At 39.0% G+C, this 22,248-nt stretch overlaps 1 long non-coding RNA gene across 1 annotated transcript in view; it reads right to left on the bottom strand.

The window, feature by feature from the left end:
- Positions 1–22,248, bottom strand: part of LOC108583521 — a 492,012-nt gene that overhangs the window by 3,894 nt on the left and 465,870 nt on the right. The gene's annotated exons all lie outside the window — the stretch shown is intronic.

The raw sequence follows: 22,248 nt of genomic DNA, 5'->3' as shown, positions 1-22,248 counted from the left end.
TGATATAAAACACATGTGTACACACTATATATACAGTTATCACTATACATATATATCAGAAGTATATACATATATACTAGTATTGCTTCTGATAACTAGGGATAGTTAGGCACTAAAATTAAAAGGAAACAAAAGAATGGAGAAATATATGAAGAAAAGGGATGGAAAATCGTTCAATTTAGAAATTAAATTGTAAAAGTCCAATGATTTCTTATTGGCTTTTACAAATCCAATGGTTTAGTGCAGTGTGCATTTCAACCCTTAGAACTCATTTCCGTACTAGTGGTTAAAAGGGAGATTTAAATGTCAGATCAACAAAGCCCTGTAATTTAGAAATGATATATTTTCTTATTGTTAACCTTGTTAGTTTCTGTGCTCTGAAGTCCTATTACATTCCTTTGAGAATACATTTTTGGATTAAATCTTAATGGCTTTTCAGAGAAGATTGATGTGTAGGAACATAAAATAAAATGAATTATCTAATGATTTTCCTCATTACTGCAGATGGATGGCTTGCTTCCTTAGTGTCTAGTTGGCTAAGACTAGCTTCCTAAAGGGTTTGAGATGAAATATAAAATAAGTGAAATCATGTATGTTTTAAAAAATATTTTGAAAGTGTCCCGCGAGTGTGTGTGTATGTGTCTGTACATGTATGCACACACCCATTCCCATGTGCTTCCTAATGAATGAGTTCAGCTTTGTAAGAGCGTCAGTCTTGTCTTTCTGTTATCTTCTCTTCCCTTCTCTTCTTTTCTTTTCTTTTCTTTGACAGTCCCCCTCTGTCACCCAGACTGGAATGCAGTGGTGCAACCCCAGCTCACTGCAAGCTCTGCCCCCTGGGTTCACGCCATTCTCCTGCCTCAGCCTCCCAAGTAGCTGGGATTACAGGCGTGCACCACCACACCTGGCTAATTTTTGTATATTTAGTAGAGACAGGGTTTCGCCATGTTGGCCAGGCTGGTTTCAAACTCCTGACCTCAAGTGATCTGCCTGCCTTGGCCTTCCAAAGTGCTGAGATCACAGGTGTGAGTCACCGTGCCCAGCTCTCAGTGTTTTCTAATTAATGAAACAACAACTTAAGGAACAATTAGGCAGAGAAATACAGCTCAGTAAAAATGTTTTCCTCCTAGCACACATTCATTACTAACTAAGAGTAAACTTTGTGCCCATTTCTGTGTTCAGTTTTTCTTTGTTTGCTGGACTAGAATTAAGTGCCATGGGGAGTCCTTGTTCTACTCCCTGCTGTGTCTCTAGTACCTGGAACCCTGCCAAGCACACACGAGAGGAGCAGAAATTCACAAATACATGAAAACATATTTTGATCAAAGCAATGAAGAAAATCTGGAAGTTAGTATAGTCTTTATTTTATTTTTACCTAAGATTTTTGCATTATTTAATTGACGTTAGTGTTTAGAGCAGTTTAGGCTTACAGCAAAATTTAGAGGAAGGATAAATATTTCCCATATGTCATCTGACTCCACATATGAACAGCCTTTGCTGTTAACAGTATCTCCATAAGAGTGGTACATTTGTTAAAACTGATGAATCTATGCTGACACATCATTATCACCCAAAGACTCTAGTTGGCATTAGAGTTCACTCCTGATGTTGTACATTTTATGGAGTCGGATAAGTGTGTAATGACATGTATCCACCATTATACTATCATACAGAGTAGTTTCACTGCCCTAAATATCCTGTGTGAGACCTACTTCTTCATCTGCCACCTCCACCTTGACCCCTGGCAACTAGTGATCTTTTTATTTTCTTTTGGCTTTGTTTGTTTGGTTGTTTGTGAGGGAGTCTCACTCAACCCAGGCTGGCGTGTACTGTTGTGATCTTGGCTCACTGCAACCTCTGCCTCCTGGGTTCAAGCAATTCTCCCACTTCAGTCTCCTGAGTAGCTGGGATTACAAGCACCTGCCATCATGCCTGGCTAATTTTTTGTATTTTTGTAGAGATGGATTTTCACCGTGTTGGCCAGACTAGTCTTGAACTCCTGACCTAAGGTGACCTGCCTGCCTTGGCCTCCCAAAGTGCTGGCCACCACACCTGGCCAAATCTTTTTATTTTCTCTCTAGTTTTGCCTTTTACAGAATGTCACATAGTTGAAATGATGCAATAACTAATCTTTAAGATGGGTTTCATTCAATTAATCATATGCACTTAAGGTTGATGCCATGTCTTTTCATGGCTTGATAGCTCATTTATTTTCAGTGCTGAACAATGTTCCATTGTTTGGATATCCCACAGTTTGTTGTTTATTCACCTACTAAAGGACATCTTGCTTGCTTGCAAGTTTTGGCAATGATGAATAAAGCTTCTACTAATATCGTGTTGGATTTTTTGTGGACATAACTTTTTAACTTCTTTGGGTAAATTCTAAGGACCAACATTGAGAGAGCATATGGTACGAGAATATTTAGTTTGGGATTTTTATGTATTTTTTTTAACACTGCAAAACCTATTTTATTCTGACGGATAGAGTAATTTTCTTTAATATTGTAATGATTTTGGCCTATCTGCTTATGATCCTTAGAGGTATAGCTATTCTATCTGGTATTATATATTGGGGAAAGCCCATCTAAACAGAAGGAAAAGAATGCATCCCAGCGGAAAGAGCCAAAACCACCTCTGCTACACTGTTGTTGACTCCTTTAGGCAACTACTCTGGTTAGGATTATGCCTTTAAACCCTCAAGGTAAAGAGATAATGGCTGGAGACAGTCTCACGTTTTTAGGTTGTAAGCACCAACTTAGTTTGTTTGGAGAGGAATGTAGGGAGTCCATGTCCATGGGCAGCCGGTTGATTTCCATCTATTCTCATCAAATGTTCATATTCCCAGGGCTTTTGTGAAGCTTTGCTATTACACTGAGGGCTTCAGTATCAGCGATTTGGGTCATCCCTATTGCTTTGATAAATGAATGGTGAGTTAACAATAAAATGTTCTATTAGAGGAAAGGAGGCATTTGTAAGCTTTCTAATTCTTGGTCTTAAATGAAACATTTTTAAAACATTTTGAGGAAATCAGTTGCATGTCTCATACCTGGACTTTACACAAGGATATATATACATTTTGTTTGCTACACAAGATAATATATGCAAAGTTGTTGTTATCGAAATGTCTTCTTGTAATTTACTATGAGACATCATAGTAAAAGGCCATGGCTACTAAAAGGGACACTGTGGGAAAAAAAAGAGGTATTTTGTGGAATTTGTAACAATCACATTTTGTAGGAATTGATCTACCACAGTCTGTTACATTCTTAAAGCTGTTTTAATAGATCCCCAGCTGTGGCAAACTTGTTACAGGACTTTTCCTTAGTTCAGCTGAAGACAGGATTCTTTGTCCCACAGTCACGAAACTTCAGGCTCACGGACCATTTGAATGGTGAGTAAGACAGGGTTTTATTGGTTGAAAAGGAAGAAAAGGGGGAAATAGGGACTCTCATTAGGACAGAGTCCCTGTCAGACTGCTTCCTGCCCGCCATTCGACTCCCAGGTTCCACACAGGAAGAGGAGGAGCCAGGCTTCTCCTTACTGCAAATGGTGCGAACTTCCTGAGGCTCCACCCTAGTGGGCAGGCTGGTTGGAGTTTCTCCAGGGATCTCGTCCCACCTGGCTGTCTCATTGTCAGTGGACATTTCTGAGAATATAATTTGAAATATATAATTTATATTTGTTCCATCATGGTAGTCAACATCACACCAGAAACATGCCTTCTAGTGCTTTAAAAGCTTAATGAACAACAGGAAAATGAGTACATAACCCAAAGAGAGTTGACATAAAACACTGTACACATTCCTACGTAGTGTATTTTATATTGCACTGTATTATACTGTAGGCCACAATTATAGAGTGTGAATACACTAGTTCATTTTTTCTTTGAGTATTTACATGAGAAATTTCCTTAGTGCCGACATAAATTCGGTGTTAATTAATTGTTACATATGGTAGATTGATTGCATTAATGGACACAATTTTTAATCTCCCTATATTCCTTCCTTCTGTCGTATATCTTTGTAGTGCATTTCCAAACTGACTCTGCACCCAGAATGGAACTAGCCTTAGTCAATGAAACATTAACCAACATGATTGAAGTAGAGGTTTGAAGATGGTTTGCATGATTGGTCTTTCTTGCTCTTGCATAGCTCCCAGCTGTTATTCAATAGATAACTGATGCAGTTAGTAAAGGATCTTTAGCATTTGGTATTAGAGAATACCAAATAAGGATGATTTTTGAGGAAGAAATAGTAATTATTAAATGGAGAAAACAACACATCACCTAGTGACTAAAATTAATGTCATCAATAGGGACAAATTCACATCAGGTGTTTCTGGATATGATACCCAGGGAATACATAATGCATTATTTTTACCATAAAGAGAAAACACAGTTGAGGAGATATTTCATGAATGTTTTTAGCTGAGATTTGGGAAGTACTGAAGGTGCAAGTCAAAGATGATGGGAATACATTTTTTAGAAATTTGCCTCTGTTGAGCATTTGGTATGTTCTTCTACTATACATAACTTGTATTTGACACTTGTTCCTCAATGAGAGTGTGTTCTCCATAAAGGAAGAACATCTTAGAATCTTCTCACTCCCACGACATCATCCAGTACCTCCCACAGTACTTAGAACCTAGTCCACTTAGTAAATGCTTATTAAGTAAGCAGATGAATGAATTAGTATCAAGAGCAGTTATGTAATGGACTCAAGATCACTTAATTGGTAAATGGTGGTCTGTGTTAAACACTCTACTTCAGTGCCTCCCTCAACAAACTGATTTATGGTTCATCATTTTAAGTATTATGACAGTAACTGAAGGGTGAGCAAGTATGCATGAAGCAAATCTTTAGGAGGATTGATAGTAAATATCTGTTAGTGTATCTCTAGATGACTAGGGGAAGGTTTTGATGAACAGATATAGGACTTCAGTGTAACTATCCCAACCTGACTATGCATGCATGATAAGACTGTCCATTTGGAATATTCGATGTTATCAAGCAATTAATGGTTATATGATATCTTACATGGATGTATTTGCTAACTTAGCACAAATGAGAAACAAACAGTTAACCAGTTGCATGGAAGTTTTATTTCTCATGGTAATGTAGGGAATTTTATACATGTTTCATTATTTATGAGTTTTATTAATATGTATGCATCCTCTAAGCATCTTTAGGTTAATTTAATGGAATTCCTAGCACTAAAAGTCTGAAAATATCATTTCCACAATAGTAAGGTGTGTGGTGTGAACTTATATGAGGATGCCTGCTAATGTTACTCTGTATTTCACATTATCTGTCACAAGTTATGAGTGCCATTCCATTCTTTGCATCAGTAGTAATTGTGGGAGAACCAATGCTCTTTCAAGGTTCAAAATAAAATTTTCCATTTTTTTTACTGTCTTTGCCGAACTAAAATAGAATAGGTTTTTAATAGAGTAATAATTAAACAGAACAAACTGGAAAATTGGCTTATGGTGGCATTCTCAACTGACATTGTTGTCCGTCAAGGACCCCATCCGTCATATTTCCTTTCGTTAATGTGTGTGTGTATGTGTGTGTATGTACAATTTCTACCTTGAACCAGAATGTTGTGTGCATCAAACATTGCACTTTTTGGCAGAGTCTCATTCTGTCACCCAGGCTGGAGTGCAGTAGTGTGATCTTGGCTCACTGTAACCCCAGGTTCAAGCAATTATTCTGCCTCAGCTTCCTGAGTAGCTGGGACTACAGGCGCATGCCACCACACCTGGCTAATTTTTGTATTTTTAGTAGAGACATATTGGTCAGGCTGGTCTTGAACTCCTGACTTCGTGATCTACCCACCTCGGCCTCCCAAAGTGCTGGGATTACAGGTTTGAGCAACCGCACCAGGCCATTGTACCTCTTAAAAAGAAATTATTTATAGACGAACCAAATGAACTAATTAACATTCTCAGCTTATTGTGATTTAGGAATTAAAGATAAAATATTCAGTAATCTGAGAAAAAAAACCACAACAACAAACCCTTATTAGAGTTCAATTGCTTTCTCCTCGATAAATGAGTAAATACAAATGTGTTGTTGTTTTTTCTCATTAGGTAAAACATTTGCCTAGAATACTTTAAAAGTTGCATTAATTGCTTTGGACTCTCAGCAATGCAAAAGGAAGCAAACAATGGGTTTACTAAAGTCCTCACATTTAACATACTGCTTAGGGGAAAACGATTGGTGCAATTTGAATCACAGAAGCACACTTCTCTGTTGCACTAGTTTGTATTTCTCCGGGGTAGGATCTGTGTCTAATTCTTCTCCCTCTCCCCCAGCCGGTAGCTTGTACTGTGCTTTCCTCAAAAAAGTTATTAAATCAACATCTCTTGACAGATTGTTTGGTATGACTGCAGGAAGGTCTCATTTTTCACTGTGGTCTGTATTATATAAGACATCTGGAGTTGATGATACTTATCTTCCCACTCCCATAACTTCACAGCTAGCTTGAACCACATCATGAATTAATAAAGGATCCTGAGTCTCCTAGAGCAATAGATATTCAAGGCTTTCTAATTAGAATAATATTTACAAAGTTCCCACGTGAGTATGTGCAATAGGCATAAAACAGAATTTATTGGGGCAATTCTTAGTTCTTGGGGAGTAACATTTTTGCACAACATGCTTTAACTTACCAAAGGACAACAATAAAACCAAGATAATTCTGTAAATTGTGATTGAAACATGTCTAACTGTTGCCACAGTTACAAATTCACTTTCCAACCTTTTTAAAAGAATGGCATGGATCAGCTTTAAGCCTGCTCTATGATCTTTGCATCTTGTAGCTCCAACTGAATTAATATTCCAGCAGTGGGAGTAGTGGACTCACAGGAAGGAAAAGCAGAAATGATTATTTAATTGCCACTAAATGGGTGACCTCAGAAACTGAAATGAGTCACCCACCTATGGCAGTCCCTGAGTGGCTGTGACATCCAAGTTGTGTAATCGTCCAGTGGGATCTTCCTGCCCACTGCAAAGACAAAACCAGTTCACCGAGACCATGGCTCTGAAAGGAATCTGGCACATTCCTTAGCCCTGGGCTCAACACAAACAAGCCCAGTACAAACACATCCCACCATATCTCTCAAACTTCCTGAGCCAAACACATCCCACCATATCTCTCAAACTTCCTGGGCCCAGTACAAACACCACCTGGAAAGTCTCCGATAAGGACACAGCCGTTCGTAGTTTCACTGAAAGCGCAGGAACCAAAAGAATTCCTTTGTTCCCCTGTAACTTTCGGGCTATAAAAAGCAAGCACTCGCATTGTTCGAGGCCCTCTTGTATGCTGTGGAATGGAGGGACCAGGTTCGAACTTGTAGTAAAGATCCCTGCCGCTTGGCTTTGACTCTGGACTCTGGTGGCCTTCTTTGGGGAACAAACGGTCTGGGCATAACAGCTCTTCCGTGAAGAACAGTATAATTGAGGCAAGGCCAGCAATACCACTTGGGAGACAGAGTTATTTACTTGAATCAGTTTCTCACGGAAGGCTCAGGAGGTTCGGGGTTCTCAAGGATATTTTGGTGGTCAAGGCTAGGGAATGGGGAATGTTGTATGGCTGGAAATGAAATCATAGAGGTGCGGAAAACAGTCCACACTGGCTGACTCAGCCTCTGACTGGGAGCCACAGGACTGATTGAATCATGAAACTCTGGCCTGGGTAGAGTCAGCTGGTCGTCAGAAATGCAAAAAGTCTGAAAAGACCTCTCAAAAGGCCAATGTATATTCTACAATAGTGACGTTATCTACAGGAGTAACTGGGGAAGTTACGCACCTTGCTACACATCTTGTGACACATCTTGTGACCTCCAGAACAATGACTGGTTATCCTTTAACTAGACCTACACCTTAGCAGAATTCAGGCCCCTCTCCTAATATTAACATTGTGGACTTTCATTAGTTTTATAAAACTGATTTGGTTTTGGGAAGGGCTATCATCACCCTTGCTTTAAGGTTAAACTATAAACTAAAGTACTCCCAAAGTCAGCTTGGCCTATGCCCAGGAATGACCATGAACAACTTGGGAGTAAGAAGCAACACGGAGTCAGCTATGTCAGATTTCTCTCACTGTCACCATTTTGCAAAAGGGGTTTCAGTTGAGGGAGATGGGAACCACCACCTTCCTTCAAAGAGCTTTACTGGCTGCTGGTTCCAGATCTTTAAATCTGCTCCATAGAAGAGCTGTGTTGTTGTAACTGCTGTTTCTAGTAACACAGGAGTAACTGGATATGTCAAACTACACTTGGCATTTAATAAAGTTAATGGATGTCAATAAAATTGGCATTAAATGAATACCATTTCATATTCAACACTATGTGTATTAAGTAAGCTAGTGTTATGTCTTTTTTTTTTTTTTTTTTAATTTTGAGATGGAGTCTTGCTCTGTCACCCAGGCTGGAGTGCAGTGGCTCGATCTCGGCTCACTGCAACCTCCCTTTCCTGGGTTCAAATGATTATTGTGCCTCAGCCCCTGAGTGGCTGGGATTACAGGTGCATGCCTGGCTAATTTTTGTATTTTTAGTAGAGACGGGGTTTCACCATGTTGGCCAGTCTGGTATCAAACTCCTAACCTAAAGTGATCCACCTACCTCGGCCTCTCAAAGTGCTGGGATTACAGGCATGAGCCACCGTGCCTGGCTTAGAGTTATTTCTAAGTGATAGAGACTAAGACTATGATGAGATGTTTCAGGGTATTGAGAAGAATATACAACTTAGAGTTATTTCTAAGTTATATCTAGAGTTATTTCTAAGTTGTATACTCTTCTCAATACCCTGAAACATCTTCTAATCATAGCCTTGGTCTCTATCACAGACTACATGAAGCATTTGGCTGTTGTTTTTAGATTTGACTTGCTTCTTCTTTCCTAAGCCACATTAAAAAATAACTATTAGATATTTTTCTTTCTTTTCCAAAACTAGGCTCTTAGCTCTTTCTAGTCTCATGTCTAACTTATGCTTTCAGGGTTTATAAATTTCTCATTTCTGTACCTCACTCCATCCTCTTTCTTCTGCCTGAAATGCTTTTTCTCACTTTATTTTCTCTTCCCTTTTGTTAGACTCCTGCCCATTTAGTGAGATGTTCTACCACTGTTAGCAAGGATATTTGTCTCTTCCTCTCTCTTTCTTCACTCCAACACCCAGGGAGTGACACTCTCTAAAAGATCGTGACACTTCTCTCCTTCCTCAAGATTCCCTAGGGCATTACAAATATCCTTAATCAAACTTACCACAATCTGCCTTCTACCAGAGCCCTGTTTGTGCTTGCCCAAATATTTTTTTCTTTTTTGGAGAGAGTTTGGCTTTGTCGCCCAGGCTGGAGTGCAGTGGTGCCATCTCGGCTCACTGCAAGCTCTGCCTCCCAGGTTTACGCCATTCTCCTGCCTCAGCCTCCCGAGTAGCTGGGACTACAGGCGCCCGCCACCACGCCCGGCTAATTTTTTGTATTTTTAGTAGAGACGGGGTTTCACCATGTTAGCCAGGATGGTCTCAATCTCCTGACCTCATGATCCGCCCACCTCTGCCTCCAAATGTGCTAGGATTACAGGCGTGAGCCACCGTGCATGGCCTGGTCCAAAATTTTTTAACCTTCATATGGAAAGGTTATTGATTATAAATTCTCTTAATGAATGTACCGTGCTACACATATTTTCAAAATAGAAATTATTAACTTGAATTGTTCTTTCTAACCTAGATTTGGACACATTATATATAACCTATGAAGCCACTCAAAAGTATAAACCTTAATGTAATATTGTTTGAAGTATCACAGTTTGGAAGAGGACAGGCTCTGGACTCAGATACACTTTTGGTTTCAATTCGACTCGATTTTTTGACTGCTCTGTGATCTTTGGCAAGTTATTTAACCACTGTAAACCTAATTTACTTCATTGGTAAAATAACAGTAATAATATTATACTCAACATGAAGCTGTCTTGAGGATTAAATGGGATAACAAACGTAAAGTATTATTACTACCACTAGATGAAGTTATCAGTTACTAGATAGTTGGTATTCATTATCATTTGACTGATGAACACCTCAAATATTTCTCAAAACTTCTATAAGGCAAATGACGTGTTTCTCACCTTTCATATTTTAATCAATATGTATGCCATTAACTTGGGTAATAATGTATAGAGAAAAGCTTATTGCTCACTGTTACAGGCTTACACTGTGAAAGTGAAACTTGAAGTGATTAATAAAGGATCCTGAGTCTCCTAGAGCAATAGATATTCAAGGCTTTCTAATTAGAATAATATTTACAAAGTTCCCACGTGAGTATGTGCAATAGGCATAAAACAGAATTTATTGAGGCAATTCTTAGTTCTTGGGGAGTAACATTTTTGCACAACATGCTTTAACTTACCAAAGGACAACAAATAAGAAAACAAATAAGAAAGGTAAACAAATAAGAAAAAAGAAAAAATGAGGCTGCAGGTTGAAATGTGCATCCTGTCCCCACTTTGATAAGTGTGGCGGAATTTTAAAATGTTGTAATGTAACTCACAGACATCTACTTATTCAATCTGCACACACTGTGCTAGGAGCTGTGGGATTACAAAAGTAAGACATCACATCTGCCCTTCAAGACTACACAGGTCCTGTGTAATTTGCTGCCTTCCAGTGTTCAAGATCTTTACTTACATAAATCAGAGCAATACAAGGAGGTAAGCAGACGATAAAGGTGAACAGAACAAAGAGCTGGAACTAGCACATTTAAATAGAAGTGAGTTTTTGCTGTTTATGTATCACATACATTTTAGTGAGATACGGCTGAGGAGGGAGGAACTAAATTGCTTCTGAAACAAGACCATTTGTAAAAGTATCTGAATGGAAACCACAGATGAAATTACCCAGAAACGCACAAAGCAACTTGCTTCTATTTACAGCTAGAAAGAATGGTGTTCACAATTCTATCTCTCTGAACATTTGCTGAATTATAGAAATGAGACAGCTGTAGTGCACTGGCCTATAAGACAATGGATACAGAGAAGGCAGCCAGGGTTAGAAACAATCTATGCAATTAAAGGGAGGTCAAAGATTTGTGTCCAAAAAGAAAAGGGAACAACAAGAATTTGCCTAAAAATAGTGAGAACCTCCTATTAGTAGCTATATAATGCAGCAGATTATATTCATGTCTACTATATAATGCAGCAGATTACATCCTGTAATCAAAGTCAAAGGAGAATTCATAACTGGGAATGACTTGAGTAACAGCAGATAGAAACATCTGAGAAAATATGAAAGGAATGGAAATATAAATAGTGCGGGAACCAGAGATGTATTGCAATACTGCTTTAAGGGACTATGGTACATTCCTGTCTATTTAAGACCTGCTCCCAAATCATACTGAGTTCACTCCAGTCCTTTACTCATCCTGATTCTAACAGTGCTTCTCAGTGTTATTTATTTTCGTATTGCCTGATTCTGTACATTTCTATGAAAAGTTAATAGGTTATTGTTTAGGTAAAACAAAAAGCATTTGAATTGTAGTGTTCAACTGGTTTAAAATCAAATAAGCATGCAAATGCAAAGACTTAGCTTATAAGTAATCATTTTGAATATGATCATGAACACAATACTGTTAGACATCTACCAGAATATTCAATTTGTGAAGGTATATGTGGACATAAAAAGCAGTAAACCCCACACGTTATGTGTTCTAATGCCAGTGAATAATTCAAGGAAGTACTCAATAATCTTTCATGAATCAATCATAAATGCTGAGAAAGAAAGAAATGAAAAAAAAAATCTGAGTATTTGTATCTGTAGGACTCTTTTTTCTTTTATTATCAACCAGTGGACAAAAAGTTTAGGGGAGTTTATTTTTTACAAATTTTATAAAGCAAAAATTTAGCATTATTTTTATTGAATTATGCAGTAGCACAGATTTAGAATGATAGCACTGAGGACCATCTGACTAATCTTAAGCAACTCGCTTAATCCCTTTAAAGTATAACATTTATATGTGAAATGGAGATACATTTGCATAATGTAGGTTGCAGCTTTGTTATGAGAATAGAATAAGCTCATATTGTAAAAATGTTAACAAATCAGAGAGTACACCATAAGAACATGTGAAGAAAAGATACCAAATTTTTTGGAGTCATTCCTACAGCAAATATTTATTGAGAACTGTTCTATGTTGCATAATATTCTTAGACTTGATAAACTAATGAACAAAATAGATCAAAATCTCTACACTCAAAGATCTTAGGTTCTGGAGGATGAAAGTAGCAATAAACAAGTAAGTAAAACACACAGTATGTCAGATGGTATTAGTCTCTATTTTTAAAACAGGGAAAGGGGATAAGAAACACTGAGGTTAGGGAGGTTTGCACATTTAAAGTGGGTGAAAGAAAGAGGGTGAAATGATGATATTTCACCACAGATGGAAAAAGATAAAGAACGAGTTATGCTGATATCTGATGGGCGAAAATCCCAGGCAAAGGAAACAGAAAATGCAAATGCCTTGATTTGGCAACGTGCCTCGTGTGTTCAGTGAGAGCAGGAAGGCAGTGCTGCTGCCGCAGAACCATCAGGGAACTCATATTGGCTTCATAAGTCCTTGGAAGCTCCTGTAAAGATTTGCATTTTCCCTCCCTGAGATGAATGCCAGCAGAGGAGAGACATGATCTCCTTTTATATTTTGAAGGATCTCTCTGACAGTTGTATTGAAATGAGACGAAGGTGGAAAGAAGATCACTTAAGATTTATTGCAAAAACCAAGGGGAGAGATGGTGGTGGCTTAGATCAGGATGGCTACATTCAAGGTGGTGAAAAGGGGTTTAGACTCCAGATACATGTTTTTTGTTTGTTTGTTTTTTTAACAGAGTCTCTCTCTGTCATCAGGCTGGAGTGCAGTGGCGCAATCCTGGCTCATTGCAATCTCCGCCTCCCAGGTTCAAGTGATTCTCCTGCCTCAGCCTCCTGAGTAGCTGGGATTACAGGCGCAGGCCACCATGCCCAGCTAATTTTTGTAACTTTAGTAGAGATGTTGGCCAGGATGGTCTCGATCTCCTGACCTCGTGATCCACCCACCTGGGTCTCTCAAAGTGCTGGGATTACAGGCACGAGCCACCACGCCTGGCCTCCAGATACACTCTAAAAATAGGATCAAGAGGATAACCTGGTGGATTGCACGTGACCTTTGAAGAAAAGATGAGTCTTAGATAGCACCATTGGGTGGAGCAACAAGAAGATTAAGTAGCTATTTACTGAAAAGGGTGAAACTGAAGGATTAGGCTTAAGAATTTGGATTTGAATATACAAATTGGAAAGGGCTGAAAAGATATGTAGGAGGAAACACTGACAGCACAATTAGAGTATTTGCTGGGAGTTCCGGGAAAGCGCCAGTCTAGAGCTGTATACTTAGTAGCTACCAGTTTACAGAAAGCATTTTAAAGCAATTAGATTGGAACCATGAGAATGAGCATGGATAAAGGAAAACAATCAGAAATTCATGGACTCAACACTATGGTACTTAAGCATTTGGAAGAGATGAGGAGAAACCTGCAAAACCAGATCAGTAGAAGAAAAATAGAAGACTGTGATGTCCTGGAAGTCGAGTGAAAAACAGTCTTTCAAGGGGGCCTGAGAGGTACTAGTTACATGCATCATGATGATAAATCAAGTCACAAAGAGAAAAATTAATTACTGGATTTAGCAACATAGGTGTTAGGGTGATGATGAAAAGAACAGTTTGGCAGAACGAGAAAGAGGAAAATTAATTGGAATGCAATTGAGAAAGGAGAAGAATTAGTGTAGTGAAATACCATAACACTAACTCTTTCATGGAGTTTTATTGCAGGGATTGGGGCAAGGCAAATAGGACAAAGGTTGGAGGAAATGGAGTTCGTGTTTGCTTATCTGTTTTTGAGATGAAAGATGTTGCAGTATGCCTTTAGGTTGTTTGCAATTATCCAGCAGGGAAGGAAAATTCAATGAAACAAGGATGAGTTGCTGAAGTAATGGTCTTGCTCGGGGAGCACATTATAGCTTAAAAGTGCAAAGATCAACCCTACATAGGGATAAAGACCTTTACCACAGTGCCAAGAGGACTGGCATAGGATGCAGATGGTCAGATGACAGAGCATGAGGAAATGCTCCTCTGATGAACTTTTCTCAGTGAAATAAGAATCACAACCACAAATTTCCATGCTTTTGCTACGGTTTAGGCACAATGCAAAGGGCTGTAATTTTAATAGTCTTTAATGCTCTTAACAATCACATGAGGTATTGTTATTCTCCTCAGTTTACAGAGGAAAAAACTGAGATATAGAGTGGTTAAGTGACTTGCTTGAAGTCACACCGCTAGTCAGGGACAACCATTAGGTGAGAGAAAGGTGAAGAGAAGAGAAAGTATGAGAGGACTGAAGGGCCTACTGAGGCCCTCTGTAAGGTTAGTGTTCCTGAAATTAAAGGAGTGGGCCTGGCGCAGTGACTCACGCCTGTAATCCCAGCACTTTGGGAGGCTGAGGCGGGCAAATCATCTGAGGTCAGGGGTTTGAGACCAGTCTGGCCAACATGATGAAACTCCGTCTCCACTAAAAATATAAAAAATTAGCTGGGTGTGGTGGTGGGGGCCTGTAATCCCAGGCACTTAGGAGACTGAGGCAGAAGAATCGCTTGAACCCGGGAGGCAGAGGTTGCAATGAGCCAAGATCGTGCCATTGTACAAGATCTTGGGCAACAAGAGAGAAACTCCGTCTCAAAAAATAATGATAATAATAATAATTAATTAAAGGAGCGGGTATAATGTACTCTGAGGTAGAGAACACTGAGTTCAATCATGGACCGAATGCGTACTTAATGTTTCATTCTCTCTGGTGTAAATATTAATTTCACTTTCTTCATTTGTAAAAATATTGAAGATTAAAAATAACAACATAAGCTAACAGAGTTGGCAGTCTAAAAATATAATCTTTCCTCTGATTTTTATTATTGACAGCAACATTTACTTCCATCATTTCAACTCAGATTACCTTGCCCTTGCCTGCCAATTGTATCGTTCATTGGCTGACAGCCAGAAAGTTTGCTTGATTTCTGAAGTTCAACTTTTTTCCTTAGACATATGTTTCAAGAGTGGCACTTAACTTCAGTGGCCTCTCCACAAATTAATGAGTAAGAACTTTTCACTCTTGATATGGTTTGGATCTGTGTTCCCATTCAAATCTCATGACCAATTGTAATCCCCAGTGTTGGAGGTGGGGCCTGGTGGGAGGTGATTGGATCTTGGGGACAGAGCTCCCCCTGGGTGCTGTTCTGTGTGATAGTGAGTGAGTGAGTTCTCCGGAGATCTGGCCATTTAAAAGTGTGTGGCATCTCCTCCTACCCTCTTCCCCCTGCTCCAGCTGTGTGAGGTGCCAGCTCCCCCTTTGCCTTTTGCCATGATTATTAGTTTCCTGAGGACTCCCCAGAAGCCCAGCATATGCCAGCATTATGATTCCTGTACGGCTGGTACTAGAATACCAGCATTATAATTCCATGAGCCAATTAAACCTCTTTTCTTTATAAATTACCCAGTCTCAAATATTTCTTTCTAGCAGTGCAAGAACTGACCAACACAACTCTCTTCTTTAATTTCACAACAGTTCAGTTCTCAGGCCTTCAGAGGATCAGCAGCCACATAACTGGGGCTGGAGTTAACTTGAAACCTGTGGAGGGGGCTGGCTTGCAACAAAACTGTTAAGGAGTTTTGACTCCTAGTTCCAACACTTCATAGAAACGTTATGCATTAATGATATCCCTCCGGCAAGTACGATTTGGCTGTCTTCCTCTCCACCTCCTAAGAGGAACTGTTGCTTGGAGCTGGCTTATTTGCACCCTGGTTGAGTTTTCGAGCCCCATTGAGAAGTGTACACAGTTACTATACTCATGTTGGGTTTGGAAACAGTGCAGCAATGCTAGATTCATTAGTATCTGGAAGTACAGAGCCAGGAGCCAAGTGTGTCATAATAATGATAACAGAAAAAAAAAATCCAACTGTAAATTAACATTTTGGCAACTCTAAAAGTGATGCTGGAAAAAGAATATTTGTATTATAACTGAAAAATAAAGTAGAGATGAGTAAAAGCAAAAGCACAAAATCTGAAACTGTGACTGATCTGAATTGGAGATAGCTTGCTTACTCCATTTCACATTTTATCCTTCTTCATAGAGTTGAAGATTAGTTTATTGAATTATTTGTGGGACTATAGAGCCATTTATAGTCATCCATTGATTCAAATGAATCAAATATTCATTTGGCAGTAAAGTTATCTAGATTTGGTTACATTCACCTCAATTCAAAACTCACCCCTCATTATTCATTCTTCCATATATGCTTTCTCATCACTCAACTATTGATTTTGAAGACATATGTTATGTGCAACATTGTTGAAGATTTAAAGACATGTAAGCATTACTTAATTCCCTATGTTGTATTAGAAATAACAGTAACACAAGCTTAACAGTTAGATAATATTTTAAAACCTGTTTCCTACCACATAGCATGGTGGTCAAGAGCAGGAAGTGTGAGGGAAAACGTCTGAGTCTGAAATCCAGCTGTGACACTCACACGCTCTATTACCTCAAGCAACTGACTTGTGCCTCAGTTTCCTGAGCTGAAAAATGGGAAATACAACAGTGCCTACTTCAAAGAAGTATTAAGGACAGAATGAAGTAACATACATGAAGTACTTACAACACTGCCTGCCTGTGATAGCTAATATTGAGTGTCAACTTGATTGGATTGAAGGATGCAAAGTATTGTTCCTGGGTGTGTCTGTGAGGGGGTTGCCAAAGGAGATGAACATTTGAGTCAGTGGACTGGGAGAGGCAGACCCACCCTCAATTTGGGTGAGCACCATCTAATCAGCTGCCATCGTGGCTAGAATAAAGCAGGCAGAAGTTGGAAGGATTTGACTGGCTGAGTCTTCCGGCGTTCGGCGTTCATCTTTCTCCCACGCTGGATGCTTCCTGCCCTCGAACATCAGACTCCAAGTTTTTCAGCCTTAGGACTCTTGGAATTACACCAGTGACTTGCCAGGGGCTCTTGGGCCTTTGGCCACAGACTGAAGGCTGCACTGTCGGCTTCTCCACTTTTGAGGTTTTGGGACTCTGACTGGCTTCCTTGTTCCTCAGCTTGCAGATGGCCTTTCATGGGACTTCACCTTGTGATCTTGTAAGTCAATTCTCCGAACAAACTTCCCTTCATATATACATCTCTAATATTAGTTCCGTCCCTCTAGAGAACACTGACTAATACACTGCTCATAATAAGTACTTAATAAGAATTAGCTGTTGTTTTTATAGTTATTACTATGGCTTGGTTATTACTACCTCATTATGCATCCTTGATGCCTACCGCCTTCTCTGGTGTTTAATGACCCTGAATCAAATGTGAGAGAGAACCCTAGTGGTGGAAAGGTGCCAGCATCATCTAGATCACACAGAACCACTGGTGTAACTGAATGCCTCAGTTTCTCTTTGGAGGGGTACATCAGGGTTTATGGACAAACTGTGTCTCTTTGGGGCAAGTCATCAACTGACGTAGTACCAAGTGTGTATTTTGGGGGTATCCTTTCCTAGACTGAACCCCCTCTTCTTCACAACAGTCCATGGAAAAAGTGTGTCAGAGAGAGAGTGCAGATAGAGGCGACTAAAGGACATTAAAGAGATTGTCAAAAGTCAGAGGATAAATTCTTTTTCAACAAAAATGCCATTTTGTGATGCTTATGTCAAAATATAGAATCATTATCAATAATATTGTTTTATGAAAAGCAATATTTTGATTCTTTTTTTCTTTTCGAGATGGAGTTTCATTCTTGTTGCCCAGGCTGGAGTGCAATGGCACAAAATCAGGTCACCGCAACCTCCGCCTCCCAGGTTCAAGCAATTCTCCTGCCTCAGCCCCCAAGTAGCTGGGATTACAGGCATGAGCCACCACGCTCGGCTAATTGTCTGTATTTTTAGTAGAGATGGGATTTCTTCATGTTGGTCAGGCTGGTCTTGAACTCCTGACCTCAAGTGATCTGCCCGCCTTGGCCTCCCAAAGTGCTGGGATTACAGGCATGAGCCACTGAGCCTGGCCTGATTTTTCCTTGTAAAATATAGCATGACTATAGAAAAGTGAATCAAACATATTTGTGTTTATACATATCTGTATATTTTAACTAATAAAATGACCAAGCATGTCGTTGCCACTCAGGTGAAGAAATAAATAGAACATTGCCAGCGTCCCAGGGGCACACTCATTGCGAGCCCTCCCCAGGCACAGTGACGTCACTGCCCTCTAAGGGCAACCATTGTCTTCATGCTGCTGCTGATGATGGTGATTTTTTCTATATGGCTTCACCAATGAGATATGCATTCTGAATATGGATTTGTTTCGCCTCATTTTGAACTTTATGTGAATGACTCATACAACGTATTTTGTGTCTTGATTCTCTTGTTCAACATTATGTTTCTGTTTCTTTCCGAGTTGGTGGGTTCATTGAATTTTTTTTTTTTTTTGTATTTTTAGGGAAGGGGTATACAAGCCTGAAATGAAATGTATTATACATCCACCATACTGGCACATATATGTGAGGTTTTCTCTATACATATAGGGATGAATTTATTTTTTCATATTTTTCCATATTTGAATTTATTAGATAATGTCAGATAGTTTCCTGATGGAATTTTTCCAAATACAGCAACAGTGGATAGTTTCACTGGTCCACGTCTTCAGCAGCATGATGTGTTTTAGACTTTGTAAATATACATGGTTTGTTGAGATATTTTGGTATGGGGGTGTTAATTTACATTGGTTAATTACATGTTACCAAGCATTCTTCAAACTGCCTTTTTGGTGAAATTCCCAAGCAGTTATTTGACTCAATATTTCTATTATGCTTCCTGACTTTTCTTCGTTAATTGATTTAAATTAAACCAATTAATTTGACTTGTAGTTCTCTGTAGGATCTGGAAATTAGGTCAGTTACATGTTGCAGATATCCTGCGCCCAGTAACTCATCTTCGTGCTCTATTCATCCTGTCTTTTGATGAAGGGAAGTTCTTGAATACAATGTAGTTGAATTCATTACTCTGTTACTTTATGGTTCATTCTCTTTGTGCCTTGCATTAAGAAATCCACAATGTCATGAAGCATTTTTCAGTATTAGTTTCTAAAAGATTTATAATTTGGGTTTTAACATTTTTCCTCATTGTTCTTTAAAATTTTATTATGAACAATTTCCAATATAGAGCAAAGTTGAAGTCAGTGAGCACCTGTGTAGCTTCCATCTTTATTCTATCTTCCTGTATTACTATATGTCTACTTACTTTTCTATCAATTTATTAATTGCTTTTTGATACATTTCAAAATAAATTGCAGATGGCAGACCTCCCTAGAGATAATCAGCATGCATCTTATTAACCAGAGTCCAATATTTGTTTAGTTTTATCTCTAGATGTATATTTACTTAAATGAAATGAACACATCTAATGTGTATGTTTATTCAATTTTGACAAGCATATACACCTCTGAAACCCAAACCTCTATAGAAATATAAAATATTACCATGAACTCAGAAAGTAATCTCATGTTCCTTCTCAGCCAATCCTTCACTCACACTTCCAAAAAAATTACTGTTCTGATATTTTTCACCATAGATTAGTTTTGTCTGTTTTACAACTTTACATAAATTTTTCAGTATGAATATGTACCATTCAGCAAATCTTTTTAAAGATTTTATATTCTTCATTTACATTTTATGTGTATTTATAGTTTGTTCCTTTATATTGTTAATAGCATTCTGTTGTATGAATATGCCACAGTTTACTATTCTGACACTATTAAACTTTTTGCATGGATCTAAATTGTATCTGGTGTCATTTTCTTACTGCCTAAAGAACTTTCCTTAACATTTCTTGTAGTACAGATCTGCTGGTAAAGGAGTCTCTCACCTTTATTTCACCTTCATGTTTAAAAAATATTCATTCTAGGTATAAAATTCGAGTTTGACAACCTTTCCTTTTTTCTGGAACTTCAAATATCTTATTTTCTTTTTTTTTTTCTGGGTTGCACAGTTTCTGGTAATAAGGCAGGTTATAATTGTTATCTTCACTCTTCTATAAGTAGTCTTTTTTTCTGCCTCAGATGGTTTTCTTTATCACATAGTTTAAGCAAGAGTTTTTGTGACTTGGTGTGGTTTTCTTTATATTTATTCTTCTTGGGATTTATTGAGATTTTCTGATCTGTGGGTTTTAGCTTTCAGCAAATTTGCACAATTTTGGCCACTAATTTTTCAAATGTTTTTTGCTCCCACTTCTTTTACTCTGGAACTTGAATTACAAGCATACTTTTCTTGTCTTCTTACCACACATTTTAACATTCTTCAATTTTATATTCTTCATAATTTCTTATGACACATCTGTCATTTCCTTATCAGCACATTCTAGTCAGCTGTTAATCTTTCTACTGAGTATTGAATTTCAGATTCATTGAAATTTTTATTTTCATTTCCAGACATTCTATTTTTTCAAATATGCCTAGTCATCTTATAAAGTTCTATTGCTGCAAATATACTCAAGCTTATGTTTTTCCCTGTATTCATAATAAACTAGTTTTTGTGCAATCTCTTACAAGTCCAGTAGCCAGAGTCCTTATAAGTCTAGGTTTTCTTTTTTATTGCTTCAACAGGTTTTCCCTCTCTGTGCCTTCTCAACTTCTCCATTTGAATTTATGTTTACTTTTTTCTTTATATTGTTCTTTAAAAATACATACGTGGGTATTTACCAATACCTAGGATGATGGATTCTTCTTTTATAGCAGATTTGAACTTCCTTCTTTCAGGCTGTTGGAGTCAGTACCAGTCTAGACCCAGTTAAAGCAAGTTTACAGGGTGTCAAGTCCACGGACCATGGAGAGGTAGTGTGCGCAAGGGGCGTGAATTCACATTGGAACTGGATCTTTGCCACAACTACTGAGGTTATTTCCCTTTTCCTATTTTACTCTGCTCCTTCAGAATCAAATTATAGTGACTGTCATTGATGTTTTGATCACATCCCATCAAAACTCCTCATTTCCATTCCTGAAGTGGTTCTTACTGCATGTCCCCTGACATTCCTGGGATCGTGGAAGAGTGCTGAAATATTTTCCAGGCAGGCTGGTGATGCTGGGGACATGACAGTGGACAGTCCTGAAAACAACTCTCAATTGATCATGAACGAAAGTTGGTGAAAAATAGTCAAATGTCCTTGTCCCTCTGAGGCATGTTCTGTGCCATCTCACAGGGCTCGCAGCGGGATTAAGCTGCAGTTTCCCCAAGCAGTCATCGGTTGCCTAACACGATCTGTTCATCTTCTTCCCTTTCTTAGCTTATTTCCACATTCTCTGGAATTGCTTCTTGTCATTTGGTTCCCCAGGGAACAAACTCCGAGTCTCTGAGATTTTATACAAAAGAGGCTTATTGAAGGATCTGTGAAGGCAGATTCAGTAGAATTGAGCAGAGGGAAAAGCTAAACCACAATGCAGTTTCCACAGAGGCCTCAAATGACCCCACAGGGAGCTTCAGAATAGGAATGACCCTCAGAGATTTCTCACCTTCAGACAAGGAGGCCGGGCCTATATATCCCCTGCACCAACAAGTCACTGGATGTGGCTGATACCAGGGAAGGGGTGACCATGGATGAGGAGCTCTCTTCAGCTGAGGGCAAATCCTGGAGAGGCATTCACCTGAGAGCCAGCTGCCACCCACACTCATAGATGTAGCGGAATGAGTGTGTCTTTCATGAAGGGGGAATATCGGTTGCATGATACAGCATCCGCCAAGGCTGCCAATAAACTATTTGTACTCAAATCTGCCTCTGTGGTGGTCAACTTTATTGGGCGACGTGGTGCTCACATTAAACGTTGTTTACGAGTGAGTCTGTGAAGGTGTTTCTGGATGAGATCAGCATTGGAAGCAGTGGGCCCAGTGAAGTAAATCACCCAGCCACTGTGGGGAGCATCATCCAATCTGTTGAGGTCTTGAATAGAACCAAAGTCAGAAATGGACAAAATCTGTCCCTTTTGGTCCTGCCCCACTGCTTGAGTTAGGACACTGTTCGTCAGTTTCTCCAGCCTTTGTACTGGCATTTGTACCTTCAGCTTCCCTGCTTCTCAGGCCTTCGGACTTGGACTGAATTATAGTACCAGCTTTTCTGGGTCTCCAGTTTGCAGAAGGCAGATCGTTGGACTTCCCAGC

The sequence above is a fragment of the Papio anubis genome, chromosome 1, assembly GCF_008728515.1.
Source record: "Papio anubis isolate 15944 chromosome 1, Panubis1.0, whole genome shotgun sequence".
In the NCBI taxonomy this organism is placed as follows: Eukaryota; Metazoa; Chordata; class Mammalia; order Primates; family Cercopithecidae; genus Papio; species Papio anubis.
This window is presented reverse-complemented; position numbering and strand designations above follow the sequence as displayed.